This window comes from Biomphalaria glabrata, chromosome 18, assembly GCF_947242115.1.
Source record: "Biomphalaria glabrata chromosome 18, xgBioGlab47.1, whole genome shotgun sequence".
In the NCBI taxonomy this organism is placed as follows: Eukaryota; Metazoa; Mollusca; class Gastropoda; family Planorbidae; genus Biomphalaria; species Biomphalaria glabrata.
Window position 1 is genome coordinate 13,625,450 of NC_074728.1, and position 18,851 is coordinate 13,644,300.

Sequence of the window (18,851 nt, forward strand, 5' to 3'; positions counted from 1 at the left end):
TCCTTCACAAATTATTCATCCGAGCGAGGCTCGGTCACCTGATATTATTTTTATTAATTGTTTTGTTTTAGCGACACGTTCATCCTATGGAATGGTAAGTGCGCTATGGTCCTATCACTTATGTGGTGACTCGAGCCTCAATGATGGAAGGCCGATGCGTTAGTCTTTGAGCTATATAAGTAGGCTACATAGAAAAATAGAAGGTTTCATAGTCTAAAAAAAAAGTAATAGCTTAAAATTCTCTACAAAATGCTTATCTTCCCTTAGTTTAGAACATGTCTAGATCAAAATAAATTTATTAATTACGATTAAAACTAATAGGCTACTTTTTTAGCGGCCCCCGAAAGGGGAAAATACGCTGTTAGTTTTGTCTGAAATGTCTGTCCATCTGTCCCGTTTAGATCTCGTAAACTAGAAAAGATATTGAAAATCCGACATCACAATATTTTAGACCATTCAAAGTTCTGATGCAACGGCTACTTGTTTTTTCTGAAAGCGAAAAATCTAATTTTTAAAATCAGTTATGCAAGCAGTTTTTGAAAGTGAAAAATCTAAGTAGTATGCATTATAAGTTAGACCTAATTTCAAACGAATAGTAATCTTGTAAACGTCATTTTCCTAAATTTTTTAAAGCGGATCCGCGTGCACGAATCTGCCATTTTTTCAATTATAAGACTTCAGTTGGACCAGGAGAGGCGCGGTAGCTGAGCGGTAAAGCGCTAGGCTTCCGAACCGGGAGTCCCGGGTTCCAATCCTGGTGAAGACTGGGATTTTCAACTTCGGAATCCTTGGGCGCCTCTGAGTCCACCCAGCTCTATTGGGTACCTAACATTAGTTGGGTAAGTAAAGGCGGTTGGTCGTTGTGCTGGCTACATGACACCCTCGTTAACCGTAGGCCACAAAAACAGATGAACTTTACATCATCTGCCCTATAGACCACAAGGTCTGAAAGGGAACTAGTTAGGCCAGGTTCACATCTAACTTTGCATTCACTTGCACCTATCCTTTGATCTGCTGGACCGTTGGGGAACTACACAAGATCTGTCAACCTTCTTTCTCCAATCTTATCTCTCATTTGTCTTTGATATAATTTCATTTGGATGTTCTTTCTGAAAATATTGAAGCCTGCCTGGGTGGACCACTTTGGGGGCCGATTTTGAGTTTGTTTTCACACAAACTGTCTTTGTAACCTTGTTTTTATTGATTCATGTGTTGTCGTCGACAATGAATTACTGCAAAGTTTCAGCTTGATCCGAGAATGTGGGAATTGGGAGAAATAATGAGTATACGATTCCAGACAGACAGAATGAGTTGAGATAAGCTTTGGAAGAATGAGATTAGTTAGAACTGTATGTTTACAGAAAAATGACGACTTCATGCTGTCAGTTATCATTGTCTGCCTGACAACATCCTTATGTAAACATCCTTATGTAAACATTCTTAGTTAAACATCCTTAGTTAAACATCCTTGGTTAAACATCCTTGGTTAAACATCCTTAGTTTAAACATCCTTAGTTTAAACATCCTTAGTTAAACATCCTTGGTTAAACATCCTTGGTTAAACATCCTTAGTTAAACATCCTTAGTTTAAACATCCTTAGTTAAACATCCTTAGTTAAACATCCTTAGTTAAACATCCTTGGTTAAACATCCTTAGTTTAAACATTCTTAGTTTAAACGTCCTTAGTTTAAACATCCTTAGTTTAAACATCCTTAGTTTAAACATCCTTAGTTAAACATCCTTGGTTAAACATCCTTAGTTAAACATCCTTAGTTTAAACATCCTTAGTTAAACATCCTTAGTTAAACATCCTTGGTTAAACATCCTTGGTTAAACATCCTTAGTTAAACATACTTAGTTTAAACATACTTAGTTAAACATCCTTAGTTAAACATCCTTAGTTAAACATCCTTGGTTAAACATCCTTAGTTTAAACATTCTTAGTTTAAACGTCCTTAGTTTAAACATCCTTAGTTTAAACGTCCTTAGTTTAAACATCCTTAGTTAAACATCCTTGGTTAAACATCCTTAGTTAAACATCCTTAGTTAAACATCCTTAGTTAAACATCCTTGGTTAAACATCCTTAGTTTAAACATCCTTAGTTTAAACATCCTTAGTTAAACATCCTTGGTTAAACATCCTTAGTTAAACATCCTTAGTTTAAACATCCTTAGTTAAACATCCTTAGTTAAACATCCTTGGTTAAACATCCTTGGTTAAACATCCTTAGTTAAACATACTTAGTTTAAACATACTTAGTTAAACATCCTTAGTTTAAACATCCTTAGTTAAACATCCTTAGTTTAAACATCCTTAGTTAAACATCATTAGTTTAAACATCCTTAGTTAAACATCCTCACATCCATGAAGACATTCACACGACGCTGCACAAATTCACCAAAGGAAAGACGAATTTCATAAAACGTGCATCCGAGGCAAAGAAAACAACTAGATCCCCGGAGGACAACGCTTTGTCTCCATAAGAGTTGGCGAAATATGCAGATCACTGCTGGGTCTGAGTTGTCACGTGAAATATGGTAACCCTTAATCAAAGATAACTTGGCAAATTATATATTCTTTTATAAACCCAGAAAACTAGGAGATTAATGTTTATAACATACATAGTTAAGTTCCCCTTTTAGACCTTATGATCTATAGGGCAGATAATGTAAAGGCCATCTGTTTCTGAGACCCACTTAATAAAACATTGCTATTTTAAAAAAGATTTTTAAAAAATATTATGCTTGCTTAATTTTTTGTTACAGTTGGTAGCCTACTGAAAGACCATAGTGTTCGTGCAGTAGTTTAAAAAAAACCTCGAGGCTGGCCTTGTTAAATAGAGTCTGGCCATCATCATAGCAATAGCACAGACACCGACACACACACACATACTTTTTTTTTCTTCCTCTACAGAATGACCCAAAGGCTTAAAGTTTGAAGCCGATCTGTAGTCGAATTAGGTCTAGGCTTTGTTGACCTATAATGAAAAAAAAATTAAACTGTAGAGTGTTTAAAAGGAACAGTATTTGAAACATTGACTGTGTAAGAAGAGTATTTGAAACATTGACTGTGTAGGAATAGTATTTAAAACAGTGGCTGTGTTGGTCTGTTCTCACGTACAGACATATTTCGGTAGCATGAATTGTTGCTAACACAAGACGAATGCAGACTTACAAAAAAAAAAAACATAATTCTCCTTATCTACCAAAACCCACACTCCCGAACACCCCCCCCCACACACACACACAAAAACACACACAATTCAACTTGATTCCAAATACTTAAATGCTTAAAAAGCTACTTTTAGACAATCATGACAGCATTGGAGGGGGGTAAGGTAAAAATGTCATGACACCAACTCTCCAACTACTAAAGCCTCTGGCTGATTCAATAAGGAAGTTTGTGTAAAAAAGCAATTTTTTTAAAGAAGTCTGGACATTCGTAAAACAAATTAGTTAGTAAGCTCAAAAAAGGTGTGCTACTTATTGATATTTTGTTGGTAAATGCCTTGATGTATAATATTGTAATGCAATAGCCCCTTACCTCTAATTCCACCGATTCTTACCTTTAAGGTAGGAGGCTAGGTAAAGGACATAGGAGTCTACAAATCGTAAAGAAATATGTTTCGTTAATTCATCTGAAAATTATAATGAATGAAAAACTGTCATGGAATCCACATATTGATGAAGCTATAAAAAAAAAACATTAGTGTTTATTAAAAGAAATTTCTATAAATCAAAATAAGAACATAAAATTAAAGTGCTATTTAACCTTGATTAGGCCAATAATAGAATATGCATCCTCTGTTTGGGACCCCTCAACTCAAGAAAACATTAAGAAACTGGAACAGACAAAAATAAAGTAGTGAGATTCATAACAAACGAATATTCACATTTCACTAGAGTAACACCTTTAGTAAAAACACTAAATTTAGAAAGCTTTCAGGATAGAAGACTCAAAAGTAAAGTAGCAATTATACATAAAACACTAAACTATAATCTTCAAAAACAAAAACAAAATTTAATAAAATACTCTGAAAGACACAAAGATAAAGGCACATTCCTCGTTCCATATGCTAGGACAAATTTGTACAAATGCTCCTTCTTCCCTAGTGCTATTAGAGCATGGAATGGGTTGCTTGAGCCAGCCAGGAAAACCAGTAACTTGGCAGAATTTAAGTCATTGGTTAATATGCATGACTAAATGCATGACGCATAGCAGGGGATTTTGCAGTTAAATTCCCCTCTTCTATAAAACAAAACAAACAAAAAATAATGCAAACGACAATCCCCTAATTCCGAGAGCATAGCTGAGGAAGATTTTGATTTTAAAACCCCCTCCGAAATTTACTATAAACCCCCTCTTCAATATAAAAAAAGCAAAATTACACACTGAAAATGCTATGAGCGTAGAAAAAGGGGTATTGAGCTTAAACCCCCCTTCAGCGGGGTTTAAAGCTAAAAAAATACCTCTTCAATATAAAAAAAAAGCAAATTACACACTCCGAATTCTATGAGTGTAGCCAAAGGTGTTTTGAGTTTAACCCCCCCCCCTCCCTCAAGTGGGGTTTGAAGATAAAAAAATACCTCTTCAATATAAAAAAGCAAATTACACACTCAAAAATCTTTGAGCGTAACCAAAGGGTTTTTAATTTAAACCCCCCACCAGTGGGTTTGAAGCTAAAAAAAAAAAACCTCATCAATATGAAAAATGCAAATTACACACTCAAAAATCTTTGAGAGTAACCAAAGGGGTTTTAAGTTTAAACCCCTCTTCAGCGGGGTTTGAAGTGAAAAAATATCTCTTATATTAAAAAAATGCAAATTACACACTCATAATGCTATGAGCGTAACCAAAAAAGGGTTTTGAGTTTAAACACCCTTTCATCGGGGTTTGATGCTAAAAAATACCTCTTCACTATAAAAAAAGTAAATTACACACTAAAAATTCTTTGAGCTTACCCAAGCCAAAGGGGAGTTTTGAGTTTAAACCCCCCTCCTCCAGATGGCTTTTTTTTTAGTTTAACACCACTCCAGATGTTTTTTAGTTGAAGTTGAAAACCCCCTCTTCAATATTATTCTAAAGCAAACTACAGTCACCAAATTCTATGAGCGTAGCTAAATGGGGTTTTGAAGTTGTTAAAAAGTTAAAAAACCCACAACAGATGGTTTTGACGATAAAACTTCTCTTTTCGATATAAAATCTAAAGCAAACTACAGTCACCTAATTCCAAGAGAGTAGCCAAGAGAGGTTACATAATTTCTACCAGTAGCTGGGCCCCATTAAAAAGTGCAGTAGATAGCCATCTGCCTAAATTGAAAAAGACTAAATGTGGCTCAACAAAGATGGCTAAGACGAATTTTAGGAATCAGTTATAGAGATTAGGTCTCAATCAAGGAAATGCTATGCCGAACTGCGAGTCGACTCCTTGTTAAAGTTGTGACAGAGCGTCGCATGAGGTTTACGCATAATAAGATTTGCAATGACATGGAGGCCATTATGAGGAAATCGCAAACAGGAACATCCTAGTACAACATCATGCCAACTTTCATAGAAGTCCTCAGAGCAGATGGCAAGAGGCTTCAAACATTGCCAGTGACAGATTTTTGTGGAAACAGCTTGCCACCATATGAGCAGAACGGCGCGGGAGGATCTAAGTCAGTAAGAATAGCACGGGTTTTAAAATAAAACTTTTTAATAGCAGGATAATGCACTTTCGATGCCTCAGAATATGCTCTTTTTAAGCTTTCAATACCGGAAAGCGCTCCCCCAGACCCCATTACTGATGCGGGCGGGAAGTCTACAAATTTTCCTCTAGCTCCAAGAAAAACTTAACGTCTTCTGAAAGAATGAAGAGTCAGAATGTAATAAAGATTAATTGTATATACACACACACAAATATATATATATATATATATATATATATATATATATATATATATATATATATATAAAGCGCTTGGGGGGGGGGAGAAACTTCCCCCCCCCCCCCGAAAAATTCCTGGCTACGCCCATGTACAAAGCCTATACTATCTCAGAGGCGTAGTGAGCAAAGCGAGCTCCCTGGGCAAGGTACTTTATTGCCCCCTCTCATTTTCCATGAACATCACATCAAAATATAGGCTGTCCACTGGCGATTTATAAATATAATTTTGATGTATATTTCGACCTACTCATTTTTAAATGAAAGCAGGATTGAACTGTTAAATATTGTTAAAAAAAAGAAATCCTTCAACTTTTCCGATGCACACATCGATCTAGATTAGAGACGTCATAATGAATGGACAGCAACCAATGTCAATAAATGTAATGTAACTCTTTGTGAAGCCTTGACCTTTTGATAGTTCTTTGCATGCGAATCCCTCTTGTCATTAAAGTCAACGTTATTTAATTAAAAATAGATTTATTTTAAAATTGTATTGAACCTTTGGTTGTATTGCTCATTTCGCATGAAGACAATAAAAGCAATTATTATTAATAGGGGCCCATCCTTATTTTAAAACAGATGGGAGAAGTTCATTTTTATCCTTTTAAATTTTTGAAAATGACAAAAGACCTTCAATAGCCTAATATAAGTAACCATGCAGGTAATTATGCTTTCTACCAGTAGTACAAGTACTTTATATTGTGTAATCCATGTTGGGGTTCATACCCCCCCCCCCTCAAATGAAATCCCCTTCGCATTCTTTTTTTTTTTTTTTGGCTTTAATTTTCTTCATTGTAAGTGAAATTTTAATGTTCATCCATCACTTTCCCCAGCGCTACCTGTAAGCCTCGTAGAGGGGGAATTTTAAAATCATCCTCGCCCCTGATGATTTTAAAATTCCCCCTCCATGGGGCTTACAGGTTAAAATCCCCCTCTTCAATAAAACAAAAAAATAAAGCAAAAGATATTCATCAAATTCCATAAGCGTAGTAGAGGGTGGTTGGTTGATTTTAGAAACCCACTCCAGAGTTGTTCAATACATCACTACACTACATCTGCATTGAAATCCAACGATGGATTCGATCTATACTGGAGGTTATCGGCAAAAATTGAAAGCCATGAGACCAACAGAGCTCACATTCACTCATCGCTTGCTTGGAAGGAAGTTCGTCTGCGAGCAGGGAACAGTAATTTCAGCAAGACTCAATGTGTAATTAAACATGTGGAAAAAATGTGGAGCCACTTTCTGAAGAGAATCTTAGACATCATTCGTTTTGTCTCATAACAAACTCTGGCACTCCGTGGACATCGCGAACAGGTGAAGAAGAATAGGCAGGACAAAACCAAAGAAATATCTTGGAGTGAACTGACTATCCAAGCACGAACTCCTCCTGAGAGAACATGTACTTTGAACCAAGCTTAGTTCCAGACTGAATACATACATTCCACTACAAATAGAAAAGAAGTTATTGTAATATTGAGTGATCACGAAAATAAATCCTACAGCAAGTAAAACGAGTCAAATGTTCTCAATCATTTTCGACAAGTCAAATCTGAATCAATAATTTTACGTTATGTTTTTATGGATCATTTCGGGGTACAAGTTGGTAAGTCTTTCATTTGCCACCAAGGACAAGCCGCTGGAATCGATGCAATGATTTTAGAGAAACTACGTTCGGACGTCTTAGACGTAATGAACTGCACAAGGCTAGCATAATGCTACGGTCATGAGAGGCCAGGAGGCACAGTGGCTGAGAGGTAAAGCGCTTGGCTTCCGAACCAGGATCCCGGGTTCGAATCCTGGAGAAGACTGGGATTTTTAATTTCGGGATCTTTGGGCGCCTCTGAGTCCACCCAGCTCTAATGGGTACCTGACATTAGTTAGAGAAAGTAAAGGCTGTGTCGTTGTGTTGACCACATGACACCCTCGTAAACCGTTGGCCACAGAAACAGATGACCTTTACATCATCTGCCCTATGCCCTATAGATCACAAGGTCTGAAAGGGGAATTTTACATGAAAGGCCGACACTACTGTGCCCAAAAGCGTATTCTAGAAGTGAATACTAAAGCACAATGCCTGAAATTGGCAGGAATTCGGGCTGCTGAAGTCTAAGCTAGTCAGTAATATTTTTCGGTAAACTGGACATTTTATATAGGTCCTACCTTTTCCTCAATTTGAACACGTCGCACAAAGTCTCCATCAAATTGAAACCCGCTTGATTTCCAGCAGAGATGTTGTGAAGATGAAAAGGGAAACATTTGTTAACACAATTATAGAGAAACTTTGGATGCCTAACTGGTAAAAATGAAAATTCTAGAACTGATAAAGACAGATTGATATCTTATCTATCTTATATAATACAGACGTTACTTCAAAAAAGAAGATAATTACGTCCTACGCGTCATGCATTTAGTCATGCATATTAACCAATGACTTAAATTCTGCCAAGTCACTGGTTTTCCTGGCTAGCTCAGGCAACCCATTCCATGCTCTAATAGCACTAGGGAAGAAGGAGTATTTGTACAAATTTGTCCTAGCATATGGGACGAGGAATGTGCCTTTTTCATTGTGTCTTTCAGAGTATTTTATTAAATATGATAGTTGCAATGTAGTCTTTCAATTTTCTCAACTATGGGGTTTTAGTCTTTTGAATCAACTGAAATAAATGACGCACAAGTCCACCTTCAAAAGCAAGTTCTGACATTTTGAGTCTGCGGAGAAGCCATTCTCAACTACTAGTCGGGAGGACATCGCTGAAACCCAGCCTGAAGACAGTATTACTTTTAGCAGATGCTCAGATTTGGGGATTAGTACAGAACCTCAAAGGCGCATTAACCACAAGAAAATGTTGCCAGGTGAAAAAGATTCTATATTAACACACAGGAAAGAGCTACGAAGGGAAATTTCTTCTTTGGACCAGATTGTTTAAGAAATAATCACCCGATTCAAACAATATCATTATGTGGCAGATACATATAAATTTTAGTCGCCTTTGAGATCATATAATTCTCCTAGTGACATTGAAAAAACTAATTTCGTCTGAAAGCTTCAACAGTTTGTCATAGTTTCTTCAGAAGCCTCCGAATTCCGAAACAATCTGTCGAGACCCTTTGAGTTGTATAAAAAATATATAGGCTAAAAAAAATAATAAAAAAATACAGTTCCGGATATCGCCATCTTGTTCCGTATATTTCTGATACTTGTAGTAACTGTGCCAGCAAAGTTGTCCAAACTTATGTTCATCCCAGATAGACTTGTGGTAACTGTGCCAGCAAAGTTGTCCAAACTTATGTTCATCCCAGATAGACTTGTGGTAACTGTGCCAGCAAAGTTGTCCAAACTTATGTTCATCCCAGATAGACTTGTAATCAAAGATGAGAAATTAACGACTCATTGATATTGCAGTTTTTCCATTCGACAAGAGCTAGTGGGAAAAATGATTTCAATAAAATGATTTCAATGATTTCAATAAAATTATTGAAAGTTTGCCAGCAAGAAAACACGTAAGATTCTTTTTTAGAATCTTTTTGGCATTTTTATTGTTGTGTGAATTAGCAATACTTAAACAATGAATGCCGATTATTTGTTGCAAAACTAGCCCTCCGAAGTTTTAAGTCGTTTTTTTTTCCTTAAGACATCATGAGAAGCGCCGCACCGGAAATCAAATGCCTTAACTACGTCACTGCTATACGAGAAAAGCTCATTCTGTCTTACACGTATCCTTAAGCTAATCTAATGGTATTCACGGTCGTTGACTTGAAGCACCAAACTGCTGGTAGACAACTAAACCATTGCAGGCGTGTTATATCTTAACTTATAAAACTTGAACTAACTTCCTTGTGAATAAAACTAAAAGGAACTTTTATTACAACTAGTCGACCCACGGCGTAGCATGCGCCGCTATTTTGCAGGGCCGGCCCTAGATCTAAAAATTAAATTTTATGTTACATAGGTTAGGATTGAAAAATAAAGACTTTAGTTCTTTTAACTACTTTACAAAAGAACGCCTTGATCCAACTTTCTAAAACAATTTCACGACATTTTTTGTAGTGTTAAAAAGTCTCCATGTCCAGTCTAGATATCTATACTATAACGTAGAATGTGAGGTGTATGTATGTGACTTATAGACATCAAAACCGCTTGACCAATAAAATTTGGCAGGAATGTTTCTTGGGTACCAACTTAGACCGTAGTATATGTATTGTTATAAACCTGGTGGTGGCACAGATGGGGGTAGTGGTGTGTGTGTATAGTCAGCCGACGCAAATCGCCCAGGCCAGCGCTAGACGAGCGGTCAACCGTGACGAGTTACGACTATCGGCCGAGACGAATGTAAACATGATGGTTCGGGAAGGATCGACGTCGTGAACAGAGCTCAGGAGTGTCACGAGGGATGTAGTCATCTGACCACCCAGAATGGTCGAGAGACGTTCTGTCCGGTTCTAGAAGGCCAGCAGGGACCCTATATAAAGAACGAAGGTATCAGAGACCAGTGAGTCACAACTTCCCGATCTACAGTTCGTTACAACGGCTCAGTACAAGTCCGAGACGAGACAGAGAGACCAGTGCAAGAGTTGATACGGCGGAGATAAATTTGTACAGTCTTGTGTTACGTGCTGCCAATTGTACAGTATTGGCTGTTATTTATTGACATTAAACTATTACGTTACTTTGGAGCCCTGAGTTGTCGAGTTCTTTGAGTTGGTGGTGTAAGGTGCAGTTTGCAGAGAGCCTGGATAGTGAGATTCGTAACAGTATTGTAGCCCTAAAACAAACTTAAGACCCTAAAAAAAAATAAAGTCCGACTCTATTACAGCTATAGTATTTTATGGATCTAGGCCATGGTTAACAATGTTGACATGAGAAAAGATCGAAAGGATTTAGACCTAGATCTAATTTTAAGAGATACACTTTGCGCATATAGTTTTTTACTTTGACACGTGAAAATACAAAAGAAGATCCATTGATTTCATTATATAATAAAATTAACCTTTACTTTTGTGTTTCATTCTTTCATTAGACAATACCGTAATGAATCGCGTACTAAAAATTAATTCGTTTAATTGTTTACTTTATAGTCCCATCCCTAGATCTAAAACTCTAATTCAACTCTAAGATGATACAACTTCTCTTCGCACAGATAGTTTTATACTTCAACACATGAACATACTAATTAAAGTCCATTCATTTCATATTTTGATCAAATAAACATTCAAATTTGGTTTTCTAAAGCATTTTTAAGAGACTACATTCATTTAACTTTACGAAAGCTACGAAGCCGAGTTGAGATAGGCCTAGATCTATATTCATTCATTAATCGCGTACTAAAAATTATTTCGTTTAATTGTTCCCTTTATAATCCCATTCATTTAACAAAGCTATCGCTCTTTTCGTTTTTAATAGATATGAATGTATCGGCTCCGGGTAAACCATTTTCGCAAAACTAATTTTATTTTCGTAGCGAAAGAGAAAAAACTTGAAAGGATCATTAGCTAAGTTTAACCATGATCTAGATATAAAAATTAAATTATATGTTACATAGGTTAGGGTTGAAAAAAATAACCTTTACTTTTTTTTAACTACTTTGCAAAACAACGCCTTGATCCAACTTTCTAAAAAAATTTCAAATTTTTTGTAGTGTTAAAAAGTCTCCATGTCCAGTCTAGATATAGTATATATATAAGTATATGGGACAAACATTGTCATTTTGGGTTGTCATTCAAAATGGAAAACGCCAATCCTACGCGCGATAAAAAAAAAAAACGGCATTAGGCAATATCCGTAATTGTGGAATCTGGTGAAATGAGCTTCTCTCGCCTCAACTAATGAAGAAATTCTTGAGGTCAACAATTCTCGTAGATAGATTGAAACATTTGGTAATTCTTGCTATTGAACGTGATCTATGTAGGAAATAGAATTTTTATGATATACTGTATGACTTTGCTACACGCAAGGCTCGTAGAGTAATTCTGTAAGTAGTAATAAAATAAAATAGTAATAAAATTCCGCTTTATGAAAGTGTCGTTTGCTCCTTTATCTCAAAAAGTTCTTTATTTTAATTTTAAAAATCCTTTTTTTACATGAGACGCCATAGATAAGCAGATGGTAAGAAACAGTTGAAGGCTTTGTTAAATGATTTAGAGATATTTTTTAAGGTCTTAGTGGCACTGTCAACTTTTATTTTCTTCAAGAATAAAGTGTTTTGCCTTTATATCCTTTCTCAGTCATGGTATTTCTGTTTGAATGTCGCCTTTAAAAAAAATTATCATATACACCAATATTTTGTACTGACATCTACAATACTTCGTTGGTTGTTGAACTAAAGAATTTTTCCTTAGGATTGCTTCATATTTATCTGCTACATCAATGATTGCTCCAATTGGAGTTGAAGTTCAGGGTTAAAAAACAATCAATGCACATACGAATGAACCTATTTTTCTCTTCTTAAATAGTGAGTCAGGCATCGTGTGATCTGTCACCTGACATTTTCTTCCTGTTTTTAATATTTGTTTTCTTCTGAATCACAGTGCTTTTTTTTTTTTTAGAAGAGCCTTTTTTTATAACATGTTATGCTTTAGTTAAAGAAAAGGTCACCACATTGTCAATGGTTTAAAGATGGGCCTGCTCTTGTTTATGTTTGGCCTTCTTATACATCTTCCCCCCCCCCCCCCAAAAAAAAAAAGATAGGTAAAATAAAAGATCTTAAGCTGCGCCTCTAGAGGCAATAATTTCAGAACGAAAAAAAAGTATTTCAATCGTATCATAAAATGCTAGGCAAAAAACTAATTTCTGAATAAGAATGTTGACCACATAGATTGTGTGAATACACTCTATTGAATAGCTTTTCTATTGGTTCTTAACCCTTAAAGTGCTGAACTGTTTTACATTGAGTGCATACACAATTCTGATGTTTAGAGTCTAAACTACCACAAGCACTTTAAGGGTTAATAAATTTCCTGTACTCCTCCATGGTTCCTGAGATGAACTCCTATTGAAAAATCAGAGCAGGAAGGACTAGTCCTCCCGTAGTGCTCTGGCAAGAAACTTAGCCGTCCGGCGTAGTACCTCATAGCTACCATACAAGTCGAGTGACTGCACAGGCAAGTCCCCCCTTAGCTCGCGGAGCTGGGGACACTCGTACAAGACATGCGACACTGTTTCGACGCTCTCTCCACAGTGACGGCATCGGGAGTCAAAGTTAGTGCGGAACCGGGCAAAGTATGCCCCCATTAGGACAATGTTCCGTCCTGCACTGCGCAACTATTGACTGCTCTGACCTCCTCAGTCGCCACCATGGATCGTCGCGATCTGGGTGACGCATGCGCTGCCAGACACCACGTGCTCTGTCGGATTCCTCCCAGGACTTTAACCACTTCTCATGAATGAGTGCTCGGATTTGTGCCGTTGCTTGTAAGTACGTGCTTGGTGCTTCGAGGTGTGTGGCTGCCATTGCACCCTCCCTTGCGAGGGCGTCTGCCGTTTCATTGCCCCTCAAGCCGCAATGTGAAGGCGCCCACTGCATAAAAACGACAGCTCCAATAGCTCGGCGGATGTTATCTGCGGCGCCGATTGCCTCTTCTATTACGGCGACCCTCCCCCGCCGCCACCCATAACTAGGAGACTGGAGCGAGAGTCAGTGACCAACACTACCGTAGTGGCGCTAGTCTCGCGTTGGAGCATTCGGACCCTAATGGCCTCGAACGCCCTAGTTATCCCTGTGAGTTCGGCATCCATGGAGCATGCAGCGTAGCCGCATGGACCAGAGAGCCTATCTGGTTCAGTCCGGTCGGGGTAGACATTAAGGGCCCCATACCCCGATCTGTCAGGGTCCCTCATTACCGACCCATCGGTATAACAGAATATGGCATCTGAAGGGTAGGATTTTATGGTTATGGATGCCAAATTTTGAAGAATGGCAGGTGTTAATCGCCTCTTGGTGGCTCCCTCTTGCCCTAACAGGGACAGGTTTATTTGTGGGGCCGGCGATCTCCTCCACGGAGGGCACGTACTAATTCTCCTAATAGGGATTCTATCAGTGGAGAGTCCAGCTGAGTTAAACAAATTGGCCGCAATATGGAGGAACGATCGCATTTTAATGCGGTTCCTCTATCTCCACTGTCGCACTAAGATTGAGGTGGGTAGCCTAGAGTCGCCCCTTTTGTAGCGCTCGTAGGCCGTAAGTACTGCCCTCTCCCTCCTAAGATGTAAGGGTGCCACGTTAGTAAAGATTTCAGCAGCGTTTGTTGGGCTTGTCCTAAAGGTGCCACAAATGAACCGTAGAGCCTGTGCTTGTACCCGGTCGAGTGATTCGAGGGCAGTTTTACTAGCGTATACTTGAACTGTATAGCTGTATTCAATTTGTGATCTGACTGCCCCTAAGTACAATGTGCGTAGCATGTCAGCTTTGGCACCCCACTTTGTGCTGGCCAGCTTTCTTAGTAACGCTAACTTCTCCGAGGCTTTTCGTTCAACATCCTGGACGTGCTGGAGCATTGACAGTTTTCTATCCAGGGTCACCCCTAGATATTTTGGCGTATATTCACGCTGGAGTCGCAGCCCACCGAGTTGAAGCTCGAATGGAGCCTTAAGGATGTCGATTACTAGGCTGAACAAGGACCAGGTCGTTTTGGCAACGTTTATCTGAATCTGCCATTTGTCGCAATACGAGGAGATGGTATGGAGGTCTGCTTGAAGTGCCGCCTGAATTTGGTCGGCTTTCTTCCCGGTTGACCAGAGGACAATATCGTCAGCATATAGCAGTTTTTTGGACCGTAGTGAGCTGGGCAAATCATTAAGAAAGGCAATGAAAAGTGCGGAGCCCTGATGCAGGCCATTGAGTTGTTGTTTTGGCTTGCTAAGGGAGTGCTGGTATTTTGTACGTGTGCTCCTCCCAGACAGAAAGGATTGTATCCAATTGTATATCTTGCCCCGCTCACCCATAGCTCTTAGCTTAAGAAAGAGGCCTTGCTTCCACACACGGTCGTAAGCCTGTTTTAGGTCTATGAACACCGCGTATGTGCTCTCGGACCTCTGGAACCCGTCGGCCACCTCCTGTGCGAATGTCGTGACCTGGTCGATCGGGCTCAAGCCTGCCCTAAAGCCGGCCTGTTCTGGCGCCAGGATACCGGCACTCTCAAAGCACCAAACTAGCCGCTCGTTAACCATTCGCTCAGCAACTTTGCCAAGGGTTGAGGTTAGTGAAATGGGTCTGTAGGAGTCGCGTCTTTTCCCTTCTTAAGGACTGACACAATGACAGCACTCTTCCAGGCCCCGGGCAGTCTGGACTCTGCCCAGGTTCGATTCATAAACTCCAGGAGTTTATCTCTCGCAATGCCCCCAAAGTGTTTTACCATCTCAGGGGTAACCTTGTCTGGCCCCGGAGCTTTTCGGTTTTTGCACTTAGCTATCGCTCTGTCCAGCTCAGCACGACAGAAGGGCGCGTTGCACGTTGCTTGGCTTTCCGGCTCATCTGGCTCCCTCTCGAGCCTCTTAGTTCTTTGTTGAGGGTTTGGACATTGCAGACTTCTTTTCGGGCTTGCTGATTTTAGCAAAATGTCGATTCAACAAGCCGGCCATTTTGGTTAAAGCCGAGACCGGCCCTCTGGGTGACAATAGAGGGGCAGCCGTTCGCGCTGTGTCTTTGGCCTCTAGGTTTCGCAGAAGACGCCAGGCTTTCGAGGTATCCCGAAGATCCATCCCGGCGCAGGCAGCGTTCCAATGGTCCGACTCGTGGCTCTACAGAGCCGATTGTACTCCCGCCGGATTTCAGGGGTACCCTTCCGTTCAGCAAGCCTCCGGGCTCGCTTACGTCTCAGGACCAGCTTATTCAATTCCTGAGACCACACGCGTTTCTGCCTTACGCCAGGATAAGTCCGCGGGACAAACCTCTTAGCCGCACCCAACATAGCTGCTGTTATTTCGCCGTATATGATTTCAACGTCCCTATCCTCCACTGCAATATTCATAAGGGCAGTGTTGACTGCTGCCTCGTAGGCTGGCCAGTTCGCCTTGGTGTAACTCCATCTACGCGGGGCTTTTGGGGTTACACCACTGGCCTCTGAGAGGGCAATTGTGACTAGTATGTGTCTATGGTCACTTCCAATGTCATCTAGGACTTGAAACTGAGTATGTGATTCTAAATTAGCTGTGATTAGAGTAAGGTCTGGTCTAGATTGGCTGCCATTTCCGGTGTGGTATAGAGTTGGGGGAGTATGTTTATTTTGCAGACAGAACAAATTAGAATTATTTAGAAGTTCATGAATTTTGTGTCCCGACGAGTCGGTTGAATCATAGCCCCACTGCTGAGACTTGGCGTTAAAGTCTCCTGCGATGACGTTGTGAGTTTTGATATTAGTACAGTCATATTCGAGACTAATTTCATGCTTGGGGGGGGGGGGTTGTACAGATTGGTTACCGTGAGTTTACGCCCGAGTTTGGCGGCCTTAGTTACTGCTCTAATGCAGCAGCGTGCGTGGCCTATACTTGTGTCGCCACTAAGGGCAAGGCAGAGACCTGCCCAAGCAATCACCGCACAGATTGGCATATAAGTTTCCTGCAAGGCAGGAGTGGGGCGGCGTGCGTTTCTCGACATTCCCAGTGTCAGAGTTGCCATTGGTCGCGGCGGATTCCTCCACTAGCGCGCCAGGGAACGGGCTAGATAGAGCCTAGCTCGTGGACGCCAACCGGTCCGCCCGACGCAGCCCGCTAAGGCCGCGCCAGTCAGTCCAGTCTTTGCCCAAAGAGAGACCCGCGAATCAGCCGAGTCCCAGGAGAACCCGACCAACCCTCGAGTGGGTGTCCAGCGTTATCCGCTTTTCGGAGAACCCGTGAGTCTCTTACTAACCGTTGCCCCGGGGCCCCACAGGGGGGGGGGGCTAGACATAATCCCTTTGAGTTCCTTTTACACTTGCCGGCTGCTCATTCATCAGCGGCAAGCAACCAGTACCCTTGGCCACTCCCAAAGAGCGGAGTGTTCACGCGGCGACCACGATGATGTGGTACTGGAACGCCGCGCCTCCATGGTTCCAGAAAATGAAGCTGCATTTCTCAAACTTTTCTAGACATTTTATTATATTAAGTTGATCTCATCAGCTTTTTTTTTGGTCTCCCTTAAAACCGTATAGCTTCTAAGTCTGATCAGTGTGTGCTATGTTAGCTGTGCTATGTCAGGTGTGTTGTCAGACAAACTACAAATGTGCTTACAGTCATTCTGACTTTAATATCTTTTACGTCGTTTGCTAAAACATTTATAAACTTTTTAACATTACAGATGTTAATAGAGTGTTCAATAGAGTGTATTCAAACAATCTATGTGGTCAACATTCTTATTCAGAAAGCTATGGGCTTTATCTACATAACGTTTCCATCATTTCATGGAAATTCTTTATTCCATAAAGACTAGTTGTTAATATTTTCACAAAATGTCTAATATTCTGCTTTAATAGATACAGCTTGTGCAATATATCCTTCCATTGTTTTTCTTCTTTACATCAATCATAGCAACGACTTTCATGTCAATTGAATTTGTAGCCGGATGTCTTTGTTTTCCAATTTTCCAATCCAGATGAATTCTTCATATGTGTTTTAATATTCCAATGTCGAACTTCATTTCAACAACACATTAAATTAAGTGACAAATTTCTTTTTCATTTCTACACAATCAGTTGAAAATAGTCGACAACAAAAGAATACAGTTTTTTTTTCTATTAAGTGATTAAATCACCTTCAGAAATCTCAATGGTCACTTATTTACTTTCCAATTCTACAAAATGTACGTTAATTACAGGTGAGATTTCAATAATATTTTTATGCCTGAGGAATGTTGGAGTTCGCTGACTGTACTTTGCTTTAGATTTTATATTGAAAAGGGAAATTTTATCATCGAACTCCAAGCGTGTAGCCAAACGGTTACTAATTTCTACCAGTCGCTGGGCTTCATTAATAAAGTGCACTGAATAGCATGGAAAAGGCTAAATGTGGCTCAACAAAAATGGCTGAGACGGACTTTGGGAGTCAGTTACACAGATCGGGTCTCAAACAAGGAAATCCTATGCCGAACTGGGAATCGAACACTTAGTGAGATTGTGACAGAGCGTCGCATGAGGTTTGCGGGACATGTTCTACGAAAAAATGAACTACGTATACCAAGAGTTGCGATGACATGGAGGCCAATACAAGGAAAGTGCAAACAGGAACGTCCTCGTATCACTTGGCGCCACACCTTCAAGGATATCAGAACAGTGGACACCATGTGGGAGGAGGCTTCAGACATTGCCAACAACAGATCTTTATGGAGACAGCATGCTGCCCAATGCGCCGAACGGCGTGGGAGGACCTAAGTCTAAGTAAGTATCATCGAAACCATTTGTTGGGGGATTTTAAACTAAAAAATCTGTGTTTTTTTTTTAACAAACTCAAACCCCCCTTAGCTACGCTCAGAATTTGGTGACTGTTTACTTTAGAATAATATTGAAGAGGGGGTTTTCAACCTCAAAGCTATTTGTATGGGGGGAATTTTAAACTCAAAACCTTCTGGAGGGGTTTTAAACTTAAAGCCCTCTGGAGGAGGGAGGTTTAAACTCAAAACCCCCCTTGGCTTCGCTCATAGAATTTTGAGCGTGTAATTTGCTTTTTTTTTATATTGAAGCGTGGTTTTAACTTTAAACCCCGCTGGAGAGGGGGTTTAAACACAAACCCCTCTTGGCTACGCTCGTAGATTCTGATGACTGAATTACGCTTTAGTATTATATTGAAGAGGGAGTTTTATCGTAAAAAAAAAATTCATGAGGGGGGGGGTAAAATCAAAATCCCCCTTAGTTATGCTCTAGGAATTTGGAGATTGTCGTTTGTATTATTTTTATTATTTTTTTTTTTTTTGTGCTTGTTTTATAGAAGAGGAAGTCTAACTGCAAAACACCTGGA